The sequence below is a fragment of the Hemibagrus wyckioides genome, linkage group LG12 (assembly GCF_019097595.1).
Source record: "Hemibagrus wyckioides isolate EC202008001 linkage group LG12, SWU_Hwy_1.0, whole genome shotgun sequence".
Lineage (NCBI taxonomy): Eukaryota > Metazoa > Chordata > Actinopteri > Siluriformes > Bagridae > Hemibagrus > Hemibagrus wyckioides.
In genome coordinates, this window is record NC_080721.1 from 3,520,777 (window position 1) to 3,537,733 (window position 16,957).

A 16,957-nucleotide genomic window follows, 5' to 3' on the forward strand; every position below is an offset into this window, starting at 1 on the left:
GCTCACACACTCCATATCACAGCTCACAATGTCCATATCACAGCTCACACTGTCCATTTCACAGCTCACACTGTCCATATCACAGCTCATACACTCCATTTCACAGCTCACACACTTCATATCACAGCTCACACACTCCATATCACAGCTCACACTGTCCATATCACAGCTCACACTGTCCATATCACAGCTCACACACTCCATATCACAGCTCACACTGTCCATATCACAGCTCACACTGTCCATATCACAGCTCACACACTCCATATCACAGCTCACACTGTCCATATCACAGCTCACACACTCCATATCACAGCTCACACACTCCATATCACAGCTCACACTGTCCATATCACAGCTCACACTGTCCATATCACAGCTCACACACTCCATATCACAGCTCACACACTCCATATCACAGCTCACACTGTCCATATCACAGCTCACACACTCCATATCACAGCTCACACTGTCCATATCACAGCTCACACACTCCATATCACAGCTCACACTGTCCATATCACAGCTCACACTGTCCATATCACAGCTCACACACTCCATATCACAGCTCACACTGTCCATATCACAGCTCACACTGTCCATATCACAGCTCACACACTCCATATCACAGCTCACACACTCCATATCACAGCTCACACACTCCATATCACAGCTCACACTGTCCATATCACAGCTCACACTGTCCATATCACAGCTCACACTGTCCATATCACAGCTCACACACTCCATATCACAGCTCACACTGTCCATATCACAGCTCACACTGTCCATATCACAGCTCACACTGTCCATATCACAGCTCACACACTCCATATCACAGCTCACACACTCCATATCACAGCTCACACACTCCATATCACAGCTCACACTGTCCATATCACAGCTCACACTGTCCATATCACAGCTCACACACTCCATATCACAGCTCACACACTCCATATCACAGCTCACAATGTCCATATCACAGCTCACACACTCCATATCACAGCTCACACACTCCATATCACAGCTCACACACTCCATATCACAGCTCACACACTCCATATCACAGCTCACACACTCCATATCACAGCTCACACTGTCCATATCACAGCTCACACACTCCATATCACACACTCCATATCACAGCTCACACACTCCATATCACAGCTCACACACTTCATATCACAGCTCACACACTCCATATCACAGCTCACACTGTCCATATCACAGCTCACACACTCCATATCACAGCTCACACACTTCATATCACAGCTCACACACTCCATATCACAGCTCACACTGTCCATATCACAGCTCACACACTCCATATCACAGCTCACACTGTCCATTTCACAGCTCACACACTTCATATCACAGCTCACACACTCCATATCACAGCTCACACACTCCATATCACAGCTCATACACTCCATTTCACAGCTCACACACTTCATATCACAGCTCACACACTCCATATCACAGCTCACACTGTCCATATCACAGCTCACACTGTCCATATCACAGCTCACACTGTCCATATCACAGCTCACACACTCCATATCACAGCTCACACACTCCATATCACAGCTCACACACTCCATATCACAGCTCACACTGTCCATATCACAGCTCACACTGTCCATATCACAGCTCACACACTCCATATCACAGCTCACACACTCCATATCACAGCTCACACACTCCATATCACAGCTCACACACTCCATATCACAGCTCACACTGTCCATATCACAGCTCACACACTCCATATCACAGCTCACACTGTCCATATCACAGCTCACACACTTCATATCACAGCTCACACACTCCATATCACAGCTCACACACTCCATATCACAGCTCACACACTCCATATCACACACTCCATATAACAGCTCACATTGTCCATATCACAGCTCACACACTCCATATCACAGCTCCCACTCCATATCACAGCTCACACACTCCATATCACAGCTCACACTGTCCATATCACACACTCCATATCACAGCTCACACACTCCATATCACACACTCCATATAACAGCTCACATTGTCCATATCACAGCTCCCACTCCATATCACAGCTCACACACTCCATATCACAGCTCCCACTCCATATCACAGCTCACACTGTCCATATCACAGCTCACACACTTCATATCACAGCTCACACACTCCATATCACAGCTCACACTGTCCATATCACAGATCACACTGTCCATTTCACAGCTCACACACTCCATATCACAGCTCACACACTCCAAAGCACAGCTCACACACTCCATATCACAGCTCAAACACTCCAAAGCACAGCTCACACACTCCATATCACAGCTCACACTGTCCATATCACAGCTCACACACTCCATATCACAGCTCCCACACTCCATATCACAGCTCACACACTCCATATCACAGCTCACACTGTCCATATCACAGCTCACACACTTCATATCACAGCTCACACACTCCATATCACAGCTCACACACTCCATGTCACAGATCACACTGTCCATTTCACAGCTCACACACTCCATATCACAGCTCACACACTCCAAAGCACAGCTCACACACTCCATATCACAGCTCACACGGTCCATATCACAGCTCACACGGTCCATATCACAGCTCACACACTCCATATCACAGCTCACACTGTCCATATCACAGCTCACACTGTCCATTTCACAGCTCACACACTTCATATCACAGCTCAGACTGTCCATTTCACAGCTCACACACTTCATATCACAGCTCACACACTCCATATCACAGCTCACACACTCCATATCACAGCTCCCACACTCCATATCACAGCTCATACACTCCATTTCACAGCTCACACACTTCATATCACAGATCACACACTCCATATCACAGCTCACACTGTCCATATCACAGCTCACACACTCCATATCACAGCTCATACACTCCATTTCACAGCTCACACACTTCATATCACAGCTCACACACTCCATATCACAGCTCACACTGTCCATATCACAGCTCACACACTCCATATCACAGCTCACACTGTCCATATCACAGCTCATACACTCCATTTCACAGCTCACACACTCCATATCACAGCTCACACACTCCATATCACAGCTCACACTGTCCATATCACAGCTCACACACTCCATATCACAGCTCACACACTCCATATCACAGCTCACACTGTCCATATCACAGCTCACACACTCCATATCACACACTCCATATCACAGCTCACACACTCCATATCACAGCTCACACACTTCATATCACAGCTCACACACTCCATATCACAGCTCACACTGTCCATATCACAGCTCACACACTCCATATCACAGCTCACACACTTCATATCACAGCTCACACTGTCCATATCACAGCTCACACACTCCATATCACAGCTCACACACTCCATATCACAGCTCACACTGTCCATATCACAGCTCACACACTCCATATCACAGCTCACACTGTCCATTTCACAGCTCACACACTTCATATCACAGCTCACACACTCCATATCACAGCTCACACACTCCATATCACAGCTCATACACTCCATTTCACAGCTCACACACTTCATATCACAGCTCACACACTCCATATCACAGCTCACACTGTCCATATCACAGCTCACATTGTCCATATCACAGCTCACACTGTCCATATCACAGCTCACACACTCCATATCACAGCTCACACACTCCATATCACAGCTCACACTGTCCATATCACAGCTCACACTGTCCATATCACAGCTCACACACTCCATATCACAGCTCACACACTCCATATCACAGCTCACACACTCCATATCACAGCTCACACACTCCATATCACAGCTCACACTGTCCATATCACAGCTCACACACTCCATATCACAGCTCACACTGTCCATATCACAGCTCACACACTTCATATCACAGCTCACACACTCCATATCACAGCTCACACACTCCATATCACAGCTCACACACTCCATATCACACACTCCATATAACAGCTCACATTGTCCATATCACAGCTCACACACTCCATATCACAGCTCCCACTCCATATCACAGCTCACACACTCCATATCACAGCTCACACTCCATATCACACACTCCATATCACAGCTCACACACTCCATATCACACACTCCATATAACAGCTCACATTGTCCATATCACAGCTCCCACTCCATATCACAGCTCACACACTCCATATCACAGCTCCCACTCCATATCACAGCTCACACTGTCCATATCACAGCTCACACACTCCATATCACAGCTCACACACTCCATATCACAGCTCACACTGTCCATATCACAGCTCACACACTCCATATCACAGCTCACACTCTCCATATCACAGCTCACACTGTCCATGTCACAGCTCACACACTCAATATCACAGCTCACACACTTCATATCACAGCTCACACACTCCATATCACAGCTCACACACTCCATATCACAGCTCACACTGTCCATATCACAGCTCACACACTCCATATCACAGCTCACACACTCCATATCACAGCTCACACTGTCCATATCACAGCTCACACACTCCATATCACAGCTCACACACTCCATATCACAGCTCACACACTCCATATCACAGCTCACACTGTCCATTTCACAGCCCACACTGTCCATATCACAGCTCACACTGTCCATATCACAGCTCACACTGTCCATATCACAGCTCACACTGTCCATATCACAGCTCACACTGTCCATATCACAGCTCACACACTCCATATCACAGCTCACACTGTCCATATCACAGCTCACACACTCCATATCACAGCTCACACTGTCCATTTCACAGCTCACACACTCCATATCACAGCTCACACACTCCATATCACAGCTCACACTGTCCATTTCACAGCTCACACACTCCATATCACAGCTCACACACTCCATATCACAGCTCACACTGTCCATTTCACAGCTCACACACTCCATATCACAGCTCACACACTCCATATCACAGCTCACACTGTCCATATCACAGCTCACACTGTCCATATCACAGCTCACACACTACATATCACAGCTCACACACTCCATATCACAGCTCACACACTCCAAAGCACAGCTCACACACTCCATATCACAGCTCACACTGTCCATATCACAGCTCACACACTCCATATCACAGCTCACACTGTCCATATCACAGCTCACACTGTCCATATCACAGCTCACACACTACATATCACAGCTCACACACTCCATATCACAGCTCACACACTCCAAAGCACAGCTCACACACTCCATATCACAGCTCACACTGTCCATATCACAGCTCACACACTCCATATCACAGCTCCCACACTCCATATCACAGCTCACACACTCCATATCACAGCTCACACTGTCCATATCACAGCTCACACACTTCATATCACAGCTCACACACTCCATATCACAGCTCACACACTCCATATCACAGCTCACACACTTCATATCACAGCTCACACACTCCATATCACAGCTCACAATGTCCATATCACAGCTCACACTGTCCATATCACAGCTCACACTGTCCATATCACAGCTCACACTGTCCATTTCACAGCTCACACACTTCATATCACAGCTCACACACTCCATATCACAGCTCACACACTCCATATCACAGCTCACACACTCCATATCACAGCTCACAATGTCCATATCACAGCTCACACTGTCCATTTCACAGCTCACACTGTCCATTTCACAGCTCACACACTTCATATCACAGCTCACACACTCCATATCACAGCTCACACACTCCATATCACAGCTCACAATGTCCATATCACAGCTCACACTGTCCATATCACAGCTCACACTGTCCATATCACAGCTCACACTGTCCATTTCACAGCTCACACACTCCATATCACAGCTCACACACTCCATATCACAGCTCACAATGTCCATATCACAGCTCACACTGTCCATTTCACAGCTCACACTGTCCATTTCACAGCTCACACACTTCATATCACAGCTCACACACTCCATATCACAGCTCACACACTCCATATCACAGCTCACAATGTCCATATCACAGCTCACACTGTCCATTTCACAGCTCACACTGTCCATATCACAGCTCATACACTCCATTTCACAGCTCACACACTTCATATCACAGCTCACACACTCCATATCACAGCTCACACTGTCCATATCACAGCTCACACTGTCCATATCACAGCTCACACACTCCATATCACAGCTCACACTGTCCATATCACAGCTCACACTGTCCATATCACAGCTCACACACTCCATATCACAGCTCACACTGTCCATATCACAGCTCACACACTCCATATCACAGCTCACACACTCCATATCACAGCTCACACTGTCCATATCACAGCTCACACTGTCCATATCACAGCTCACACACTCCATATCACAGCTCACACACTCCATATCACAGCTCACACTGTCCATATCACAGCTCACACACTCCATATCACAGCTCACACTGTCCATATCACAGCTCACACACTCCATATCACAGCTCACACTGTCCATATCACAGCTCACACTGTCCATATCACAGCTCACACTGTCCATATCACAGCTCACACTGTCCATATCACAGCTCACACTGTCCATATCACAGCTCACACACTCCATATCACAGCTCACACACTCCATATCACAGCTCACACACTCCATATCACAGCTCACACTGTCCATATCACAGCTCACACTGTCCATATCACAGCTCACACTGTCCATATCACAGCTCACACACTCCATATCACAGCTCACACTGTCCATATCACAGCTCACACTGTCCATATCACAGCTCACACTGTCCATATCACAGCTCACACACTCCATATCACAGCTCACACACTCCATATCACAGCTCACACACTCCATATCACAGCTCACACTGTCCATATCACAGCTCACACTGTCCATATCACAGCTCACACACTCCATATCACAGCTCACACACTCCATATCACAGCTCACACTGTCCATATCACAGCTCACACACTCCATATCACAGCTCACACACTCCATATCACAGCTCACACACTCCATATCACAGCTCACACACTCCATATCACAGCTCACACTGTCCATATCACAGCTCACACACTCCATATCACACACTCCATATCACAGCTCACACACTCCATATCACAGCTCACACACTTCATATCACAGCTCACACACTCCATATCACAGCTCACACTGTCCATATCACAGCTCACACACTCCATATCACAGCTCACACACTTCATATCACAGCTCACACACTCCATATCACAGCTCACACTGTCCATATCACAGCTCACACACTCCATATCACAGCTCACACTGTCCATTTCACAGCTCACACACTTCATATCACAGCTCACACACTCCATATCACAGCTCCCACACTCCATATCACAGCTCATACACTCCATTTCACAGCTCACACACTTCATATCACAGCTCACACACTCCATATCACAGCTCACACTGTCCATATCACAGCTCACACTGTCCATATCACAGCTCACACTGTCCATATCACAGCTCACACACTCCATATCACAGCTCACACACTCCATATCACAGCTCACACTGTCCATATCACAGCTCACACTGTCCATATCACAGCTCACACACTCCATATCACAGCTCACACACTCCATATCACAGCTCACACACTCCATATCACAGCTCACACACTCCATATCACAGCTCACACTGTCCATATCACAGCTCACACACTCCATATCACAGCTCACACTGTCCATATCACAGCTCACACACTCCATATCACAGCTCACACAATCCATATCACAGCTCACACTGTCCATATCACAGCTCACACTGTCCATATCACAGCTCACACACTCCATATCACAGCTCACACACTCCATATCACAGCTCACACACTCCATATCATAGCTCACACTGTCCATATCACAGCTCCCACACTCCATATCACAGCTCACACACTCCATATCACAGCTCACACACTCCATATCACAGCTCACACACTCCATATCACAGCTCACACACTCCATATCACAGCTCACACACTCCATATCACAGCTCACACACTCCATATCACAGCTCACACTCCATATCACAGCTCACACACTCCATATCACAGCTCACACACTCCATATCACAGCTCACACACTCCATATCACAGCTCACACTGTCCATATCACAGCTCACACACTCCATATCACAGCTCACACACTCCATATCACAGCTCACATACTCCATCACAGCTCACACACTCACTCCTTCAGTAAACCCAGCTGACCGGAACCCACTGGGGTTCAGAGGAAGGTCTGTCCAAAGCAGCCTTTAGAGTTTCAAATGCAGTGTCCAGATTGTCGTTCACACCGGTGAGGTCAAAGTAATGTCTGTAAGTCTGCTGGATGCGAGCGCTCTCGTCCACTCTCTTCTTCAGATCCTCATCCTTAGAGAATAAAAAAGACTTTGTGAATCAATTTGTCTAGAGTAACACACAACACTGTAAATAAACACACACAACACTGTAAATAACACACACACACACAACACTGTAAATAAACACACACAACACTATAAATAACACACAACACTATAAATAACACAACGCTGTAAATAACACACACAACACTGTAAATAACACTGTTTTTTTCGTTTGGAGTAGTAGTAGTACACTTCAGTAAGAAAAATGTGATTGGAGCGCCCCCTGTCTTGTTTTATTACAAATAACGTGCCTAACCATAATTATTGCTATAATAAATAAATTCAAAATCAGCTTTATTTTCCATGGATTTGTGGCGTCCATCATCCCTCGTATACTGGATGTCAGTAATGGAGCATGCTGATGTCCAGTAGTGTTCTGACCTCTTGCTGCCTAATAACATAACTGGATTGTAAATTGAAAGTGTTTACAATAATTATCATTAATCTAAACGCTTCTGAGTCTCCGGTGGTACTATTGGGGTGAGTTGGTGGGTTTTTGTACGTACTCTGAGCAGTTTGGTGGTGATGCCTGCATCGACGACGGCTTTGTGCATAGCTTTCAGTGTCTCGAACTCAGGAGCTGCTATGAACACTACATAGGGCATAAACTCCACTGTTCTCAGCACCTTCAGAACCTGTGGAAAAGCCAGTGAATAAAAACATCTTTACCCACTGATTGCATAGACTGATAAGGGATGTTAAGGCTTGCTGGAAATTCAGCTGGTCACCATGAAGGAAAACAGTAGGTTGTGTATGTGACCGTGAGAGCAGTGGACCAGTGTTTGAACATCTGGATAGCTTCTTGTTCTCTGGAACTCAGCTCTATTTGGTTTGCTGTTGACTGCAACCTACCGCTCCTGCTCCTCTTACTGTTAGCTACACAAACTACACTTCACTCCTCATAACCACCAGAGGGCAGTGTTGCAACTGGTATAAGTAAAGATGTTTAAGTTTTTAACGCCATGTCAGCATTGAGTGGTTAATTCCTTTCAGCAGCAGCTTTATAAATAATAAATGAATAAATATAGAGTGTTTAAACAGCAGGATAACCTTTACCGATATGCTACAGCAGTAATGGAAGAGTAATGACTCAGTCACATGCTGGAGGTCCAGAGCAGGATGTGTGTTTCCTTTTTTTTAGTCTGGTTCCCATCATCCTCTTCATGTTGTCTTTGGAAATATTTCCTTGCCACTGTTGCCTTGAACTTGCTCATTAGGGATTTAGATCTCTATCTGAGGCAACGAAGGCAAATCCAACTCCTTGAGATGATATGAAGAAGAAAGCTTGAGGAACAGAAAGAAATCTGTATATACAGTGAGGAAAAAAATTATTTGATCCCCTGCTGATTTTGTACGTTTGCCCACTGACAAAGAAATGATCAGTCTGTAATTTTAATGGTAGGTGTATTTGAACAGTGAGAGGCAGAATAACAAAAAAAAAAAATCCAGAAAAACGCATTTCAGAAAAGTTCTACATTGATTTGCATTTTAATGAGTGAAATAAGTATTTGATCCCCTATCAATCAGAAAGATTTCTGGCTCCCAGGTGTCTTTTATACAGGTAAGGAGCTGAGATTACAGTAGGAGCACTCTCGGGGAGAGTGACCTGTCCACAGAAGGAAGCAATCAATCAGATTCCAAACTCTCCATCATGGCCAAGACCAAAGAGCTGTCCATGGATGTCAGGGACAAGATTGTAGACCTACACAAGGCTGGAATGACCTACAAGACCATCGCCAAGCAGCTTGGTGAGAAGGTGACAACAGTTGGTGAGATTATTCCCAAATGGAAGAAACGCAAAAGGACTGTCAATCTTCCTCGGTCTGGGGCTCCATGCAAGATCTCACCTCATGGAGTTTCAATGATCATGAGAACGGCGAGGAATCAGCCCAGAATTACACTGGAGGATTTTGTCAATGATCTCAAGGCAGCAAGGGCCATAGTCACCAAGAAAACAATTGGTAACACACTACGCCGTGAAAGACTGAAATCCAGTAGCGCCCGCAAGGTCCCCCTGCTAAAGAAAGCACATGTACAGGCTCATCTGCTGCCTATGACTCCAAGAAGACCATCCCCACCATCAAACATGGAGGTGAAAACATTATACTTTGGAGGTGTTTTTCTGCTAAGGGGACAAGACAACCGCACCGCATCAAAGGGACGATGGACGGAGCCATGTACCGTCAAATCTTGAGTGAGAACCTCCTTCCCTCAGCCAGGGCATTGAAAATGGGTTGTGGATGCAAAGAGGAGTGGGCCCAAATTCCTTGAGATGTGAGATGTGTGCAAACCTGGTGGCCAACTACAAGAAATGTCTGACGTCTGTGATTGCCAACAAGGGTTTGCCTCCAAGTACTAAGTGATGACAAAATGGAGAACTCAGCATGAACATGTCTGTGAGAGGAGAAGCACAGATGATTGTCCACTCTGACTCCAAGCGACAGAAGATGAAGTCTGTGAGAAAGAATAAAAGATCCTGATGTGGAGATGAATCACCCTGGAAAGATTCAACCAGAAACATTCCCAGCAGCAGGAGACCACTTCAGGTTTCTGTCAGCCAAGGAACAGAGAGCAGTGGCTAACAGGCACAGACTCACCAAACTGGATAACTTGAAATCAGACATAGACTGATTTGATTAATCTATTGAGGCACACAGACTTCAGGGTCAGAATTTGGCACCAACATGAATCCATTGACCAAACCTGCCTTGTGTCAGCCTGGTGGAGGTGGTGTGATGATGTGGGGAATGTTTTTTCTTGGAAGACTTTGAGTTCATAGACCAGTTAATCATTGCTTGAATACCAGAGTCTATTCCAGTATTCTTTGCTAACCATGTGCATCCCTTCATGGCCTCAGTTTTCCATCTTCTAATGGCTACTTCCATCAAAGTGGTCTCAAAAATAGTTCAATGAACATAACAGTGAGCTTCCCAGTCATCTGAATCCAGTAGTACTGTGGTAGAATGGAAGATTTACAGCATGAAAGTTCTCCTGAAAAATCTGGAGGAACTGTGTGACAATTATTTCAACATGGAGCAGAATCCCAAAGAAATGTTCTTAACACATCTTGTGGAAACCATGCAATGACCAACTGAAGCTGTCTTTTTTTAGAACAAAGGGAAGTTCAGCCAATCACGTGGCAGTAACACAATGCATAAAACCACACAGATAGAGGTGACGAGCTTCAGCTCGATCTCTGTTGGTATCAGAAGGTCTGATGATTCAGAAATGTGTGGAAACACCTAGCCATGCAATCTCCAATAATCACTTTTTACAACCATGGTGATGCATAAAACATTGAGGTGGATGAGTTACAACAGCAGAAGACCACATCAGGTTCCTCTCCTGTCAGCAAAGAACAAGAACCTGAGGCTATCATGAGCACAGACTCACCAGGAGTGGAACGTGATGTGGTCTTCTGTTGTTGCAGCTCATCCATTATAGTCAACATGATGTGTGCACAGATAAATGAAGGTATTCCAGGACATCTAATTATGGTTCAGATGTAAATAGTATTTGATTTGCTTTTTAACAAGGTGTACACTTCAAAGTTTTGAAGTGTACACACCTGAGGGTTGACATAGAGGATGCAGGTTTGTCCCGATTTCACCACCTCATGAATGGAACTTATCTTGGTGCCATACAGGTTTCCATCATACTTGCCGTATGAAGAAGAAAGAAACATCCCAAGAAACATCCCAATTTAATATCCATCTCCATCTCCATCTGTGTCACAAACTGGTAAGTCTGACCGTTGTGCTCGTCCTCTCGAGGCCTTCGTGATGTGACTAAGTGACAGAAAGGAAGCATCACTGCACAAAAATGCTCAACATTTACAACACTTACATATTCTGCCGAATCCTCAGCCCTCAGCTCCAGAACCGCAGTCTCAGAATCGACAACGTGCATGGAGACTGTATTTTGTAATGACTTTTGTAATTTTGTAAAAAAAAAAAAAAAAAGTAATTTTGACTCTCGTAATTTTGTAAAAAAAAAAAGACTCGTGTAATTTTTGTAAATTTTGTAAAGAAGCGCTAAATGATAGTAAATGTATAATAATTATTGTTCTTAATGAAAGTAATAAAATTACATAGTAATAATACTTATTATTGTTATTACTGCTTGTGATGGTAATAAGTAAAGTTTTTAATTGTTTAAAGGGCATGCTTGTTGGAATAAAGTTTGTTTGGAGAATCAAGTGTCTTGTGTGGTAATATTTCAGTTTAATGAAAATGTAAAAAGAATTTATTATTGAGTGTAAATATATTCTTGTTGGAAAAAAACCTCAGAATATTATTTTTATGTCTCTTGATTTGGGAAAAATAAGGTGAAATAAATCTGATTGTTAATCTTTCAGAAATTTAGAAGTAAAGTAGTAAAAACTAGTAGGGGAGTAAAAAAAAACAAAAAAAACTCCTCCTCTTTCCATAAATCTACAGAGTTCCAATTCCACCCAGGACTGCTGCTAACCATGGGATTAGCTGAATAATGCGCATTTGGAGCACAATAGGCTGTGTTGATGCCCTGCAGGTGCTGCTTTTCGTTAACCGACTGCTATGACTGCTTTCACTGACTGACCCAAGTGCACTTCCCAGGCGTGTGTTGGCAGCCTAAGTCGCGGGCATGGTCCACGACGCAAACTGTACTCACCCATAGCGCGTCAGGATGGTCGAGCGCTTAAATTCAATTGCATGTGGACTCCAAAGGGGAAGGCGGAGCTTACAGGTCGGCCGTGTTTGAAGCCGTGAACGCTACTTTTGTTGCGCAGTCTCCCGGGGACTCATTTAAGCCTGTGGCACATACCGAGTGTATAAATCTACAGAGTTCCAATTCCACCCAGGACTGCTGCTAACCATGGGATTAGCTGAATAATGCGCATTTGGAGCACAGAACAGGAAGAAGCAAGCAGGCTGACTGGCATGGAAACTGTGGCTGAAGACAGAGAGACAAGAACTCGGTGAGGCAGGGAGCCCCTTGGCATTCCTACGGTCAGGCCTGATTCAAAAGAACAGGTGCTGTCCACTATAGTAAGGAGGAACGCTCCTTCGAAGGTAGTCAGGACTAGACATACGCTGGGCCTCTTGTTCGCTGATTGAGGCTTGGGGCAGGCGCGGTGCTTTTTTACGCAAGATCCCTTGGCTTTCCCACTGTCGGGCCTAAGGGAAAAGCAGCCTCCCCGTCGGGGAATCGAACCCCGGTCTTCCGCGTGACAGGCGGAGATACTGTCCACTATACTAACGAGGAGCACCTGGCTGAACCCTTGAAGGCTGTGGAGACGAAACTGTGATGAGACGTACGCCGGGCCTTCCCCAGGGCAAGTTGAAGCCCGATCACAGCGTGGCACCCGAAGATATTGAAATCAATCTTGTGCAGCTGTCCAGAAGAGTTCGGTCTTTCTCCTCTTCTAAGACAAAAACTGCTGTAGATCAGAGGATTAGCTCAATAAGGTTTGTTGGGAGCAGAGAACAGTCAAAAGCAAGCACGCTGGTTGGCATAGAAATTGTGGCTGAACCATCTGAAAATGAACAGGAAGAATCAAGCAGGCCTGATTTAGAAATAGAACAGAGGAGCTGCTGTCCACTGTACTAAGGACGAACTCTCTGGGCATGCTTTGAAGGCAGTTGGGACTAGACACACGCTGGGCCTCCGCCAGGGTAAGCTGACCACGGGGGAACCCTTCTCGCTGCTTTGGATTCTGAGCTGCATTTTCACGCACTGGCTCGATTTTACAGTGCTGCCCGGAGATGATTGCCGAGTGAACCAACTACACTGCCTTGTTGTGTTGTCGATGGAGACTCTGTGCATAGTCCCAACCTGGAGCTTATGAACTTTTGGACTGAGGCCTACTGTAGCATGTTCAGCAATCGGAACAAAAAGAAAGGAAAATCCATTCCCGGCAGAGGTTCGAACGCTTAACAGCAGGTCTGAGCTTCTTTTTGCCCGAACATGGGTGGAAATTGCTCATTGCTTTCGATTACAAGGTTAGTTTATACTACTGGCTTGATACCGACCACGCTGCCTCGTTGTGCTGCTGTTGGACCCTGTGCATGGTCCCTACATTAAGTCACTTACCATCAAAAGAAAGAGCTTTGGAACGCACAAAAAATAAATGTATCGATTTGTGAATTAATAATTAAAGGGGGGGGGGAATCAGGGGTAGCCAGTTGGAGCTTGTAGTCGTGGCCGCACCCTGCGGTGAATGGACGGCAAAGCATGTCCTAACGAGTCCTAACACACTTCAAACGATTCCTAACGGAAATCCGAACAATTCCTAACACAAATCCTAACAAATCCTAACAGATATCCTAACAATTCCTAACAAGTCCTAACAAATCCGAACGGCGAGTCCTAACGAGTCCTAACGGGGCAAAACGCTCATTGGCTGAAACAGGGGGTTGGGGCGGGGATAACCTCTCATTGGCCGAAGCAGGAGGTTGGGGCGGGGATGATCTGTCATTGGCCGAAGCGATATCACGTAACTTGCGTGAAGGAGGTGACTTTAGTTCGCGATCCTGACATATATATTTACCGCTGTGACAGACATATTTACACATATTTAGTCTCCTTTCGGACCTTTCGGCAACCTATCGGCACCGTGCAGGTGAGTACAGTCTTTGATTTGGCTAACTTTATTGTTCAGTCGTTGGTTAGACTATTTTATTATCTGTTTCGTCGCGACGAACATTTATATCGATTTATATTGATCCGCTTTTGCTGGGCATGATTTTACTTATACTATATACTGTATAGTGAAAAAAAATCAGTTATTAGGCTGATGGTATCCTAAGTCTGTGGATCCCATCCTAAGTCTGTGGATACCAGTGTTAATGTATTCATTAATAGAGTCTTCGGAGCACTTTTTTTTACGTTGCCAGGCATGTAAATGTATAACTTTTTTTTCTATTATAACCGCGTGTTCGTGCCAAATTTTTGCGTTTAGAATAAAGGCCAGACACGTCCCTCTCTATATTTGGCGCGAACACTCGGTTGTAATAGAAAAAAAAGCATTTACATTCAGATGTCTGGCATTTGGCACACACTATTATCCAGAGCAACAAAAGTGCTCTGAAGTCTCTATTGATGAATACATTAACACTGGTTCAGTAGGTCACAGACTTAGGATACCATCAGCCTAATAACTAATTTTTTTTCCACTATATTTTCATTTCAATATCTGATTTTTTTCACTATATTTTCATTTCAATATCTAATTTTTTTTACTATATTTTCATTTCAATATCTGATTTTTTTCACTATATTTTCATTTCAATATCTGATTTTCTTCACTATATTTTCATTTCAATATCTGTTTTTTTCACTATATTTTCATTTCAGTATCTGATTTTCTTCACTATATTTTCATTTCAATATCTGAATTTTTTCCACTATATTTTCATTTCAATATCTGTTTTTTTTCACTATATTTTCATTTCAATATCTGATTTTTTTCACTATATTTTCATTTCAATATCTGATTTGTTTCACTATATTTTCATTTCAATATCTGTTTTTTTCACTATATTTTCATTTCAATATCTGATTTTTTTCACTATATTTTCATTTCAATATCTGTTTTTTTTACTATATTTTCATTTCAATATCTGATTTTTTTCACTATATTTTCATTTCACTATATGTCCTACTGTGTACGATTGTTTATTTGATAAACACATTCTCTGTGTACATGTTTCCTGACCTTTGTACCCTGTTATTTCATATTTGTAGATATGACTAAGACGGGTAAACCAGACACTTTTTGGCATGACATCATGTGCAAGTATGCCCAAGGGAAGTACCACTTCACAACAGGCAAGAAGCCGGGGTCAAAGAAGTGGAAGGATGTATTGCATTCCATCAATAACTGTCCATTACACAACAAGACTCATAGTCACAACATCTTTGGGCAAAGTATCATTTGCAAATGCGGTTATCACAAGGTAGGTTATGATAAACTTCCACTGCCATTACTAATTTTTTAAAATTTCTTCCATGTTTTATTCTTCATAGCAGAATTTACTGTCAATTAAAAAATACATTGTTTTGTTTAAAAATTCACTGGCATACTTTATGATCTGTGGAAAACACTAATGCTTTTTTTTTTCTTTTTTTTTCAGTCAACTCAGCAGACAGGGAGTCAGCCAATACAAACAGCCCCTCAGACCAGTTCAGCAACGCAGCCAGCACCTCTGACCAGCACAACGGTTCGTCCAGCACCATCAGTTCGCCCAGCACCTCTGACCAGCACAACGCTTCGTCCAGCACCATCAGTTCGCCCAGCACCTCTGACCAGCACAACGCTTCGTCCAGCACCATCAGTTCGCCCAGCACCTCTGACCAGCACAACGGTTCGTCCAGAACCTCTGACCAGCACAACAGTTCGTCCAGCACCATCAGTTTGCCCAGCACCTCTGACCAGCACAATTGTTCGTCCAGCACCATCAGTTCGCCCAGCACCTCTGACCAACACAACG

At 44.4% G+C, this 16,957-nt stretch overlaps 1 non-coding gene across 1 annotated transcript; it reads right to left on the bottom strand.

Annotated features, from left to right (window-relative positions):
- Nucleotides 1–13,658: 13,658 nt before the first annotated feature.
- Nucleotides 13,659–13,730, bottom strand: trnad-guc (transfer RNA aspartic acid (anticodon GUC)). Its single transcript has one exon. It is a non-coding gene; the product is annotated as a tRNA-Asp (tRNA).
- Nucleotides 13,731–16,957: the final 3,227 nt, after the last annotated feature.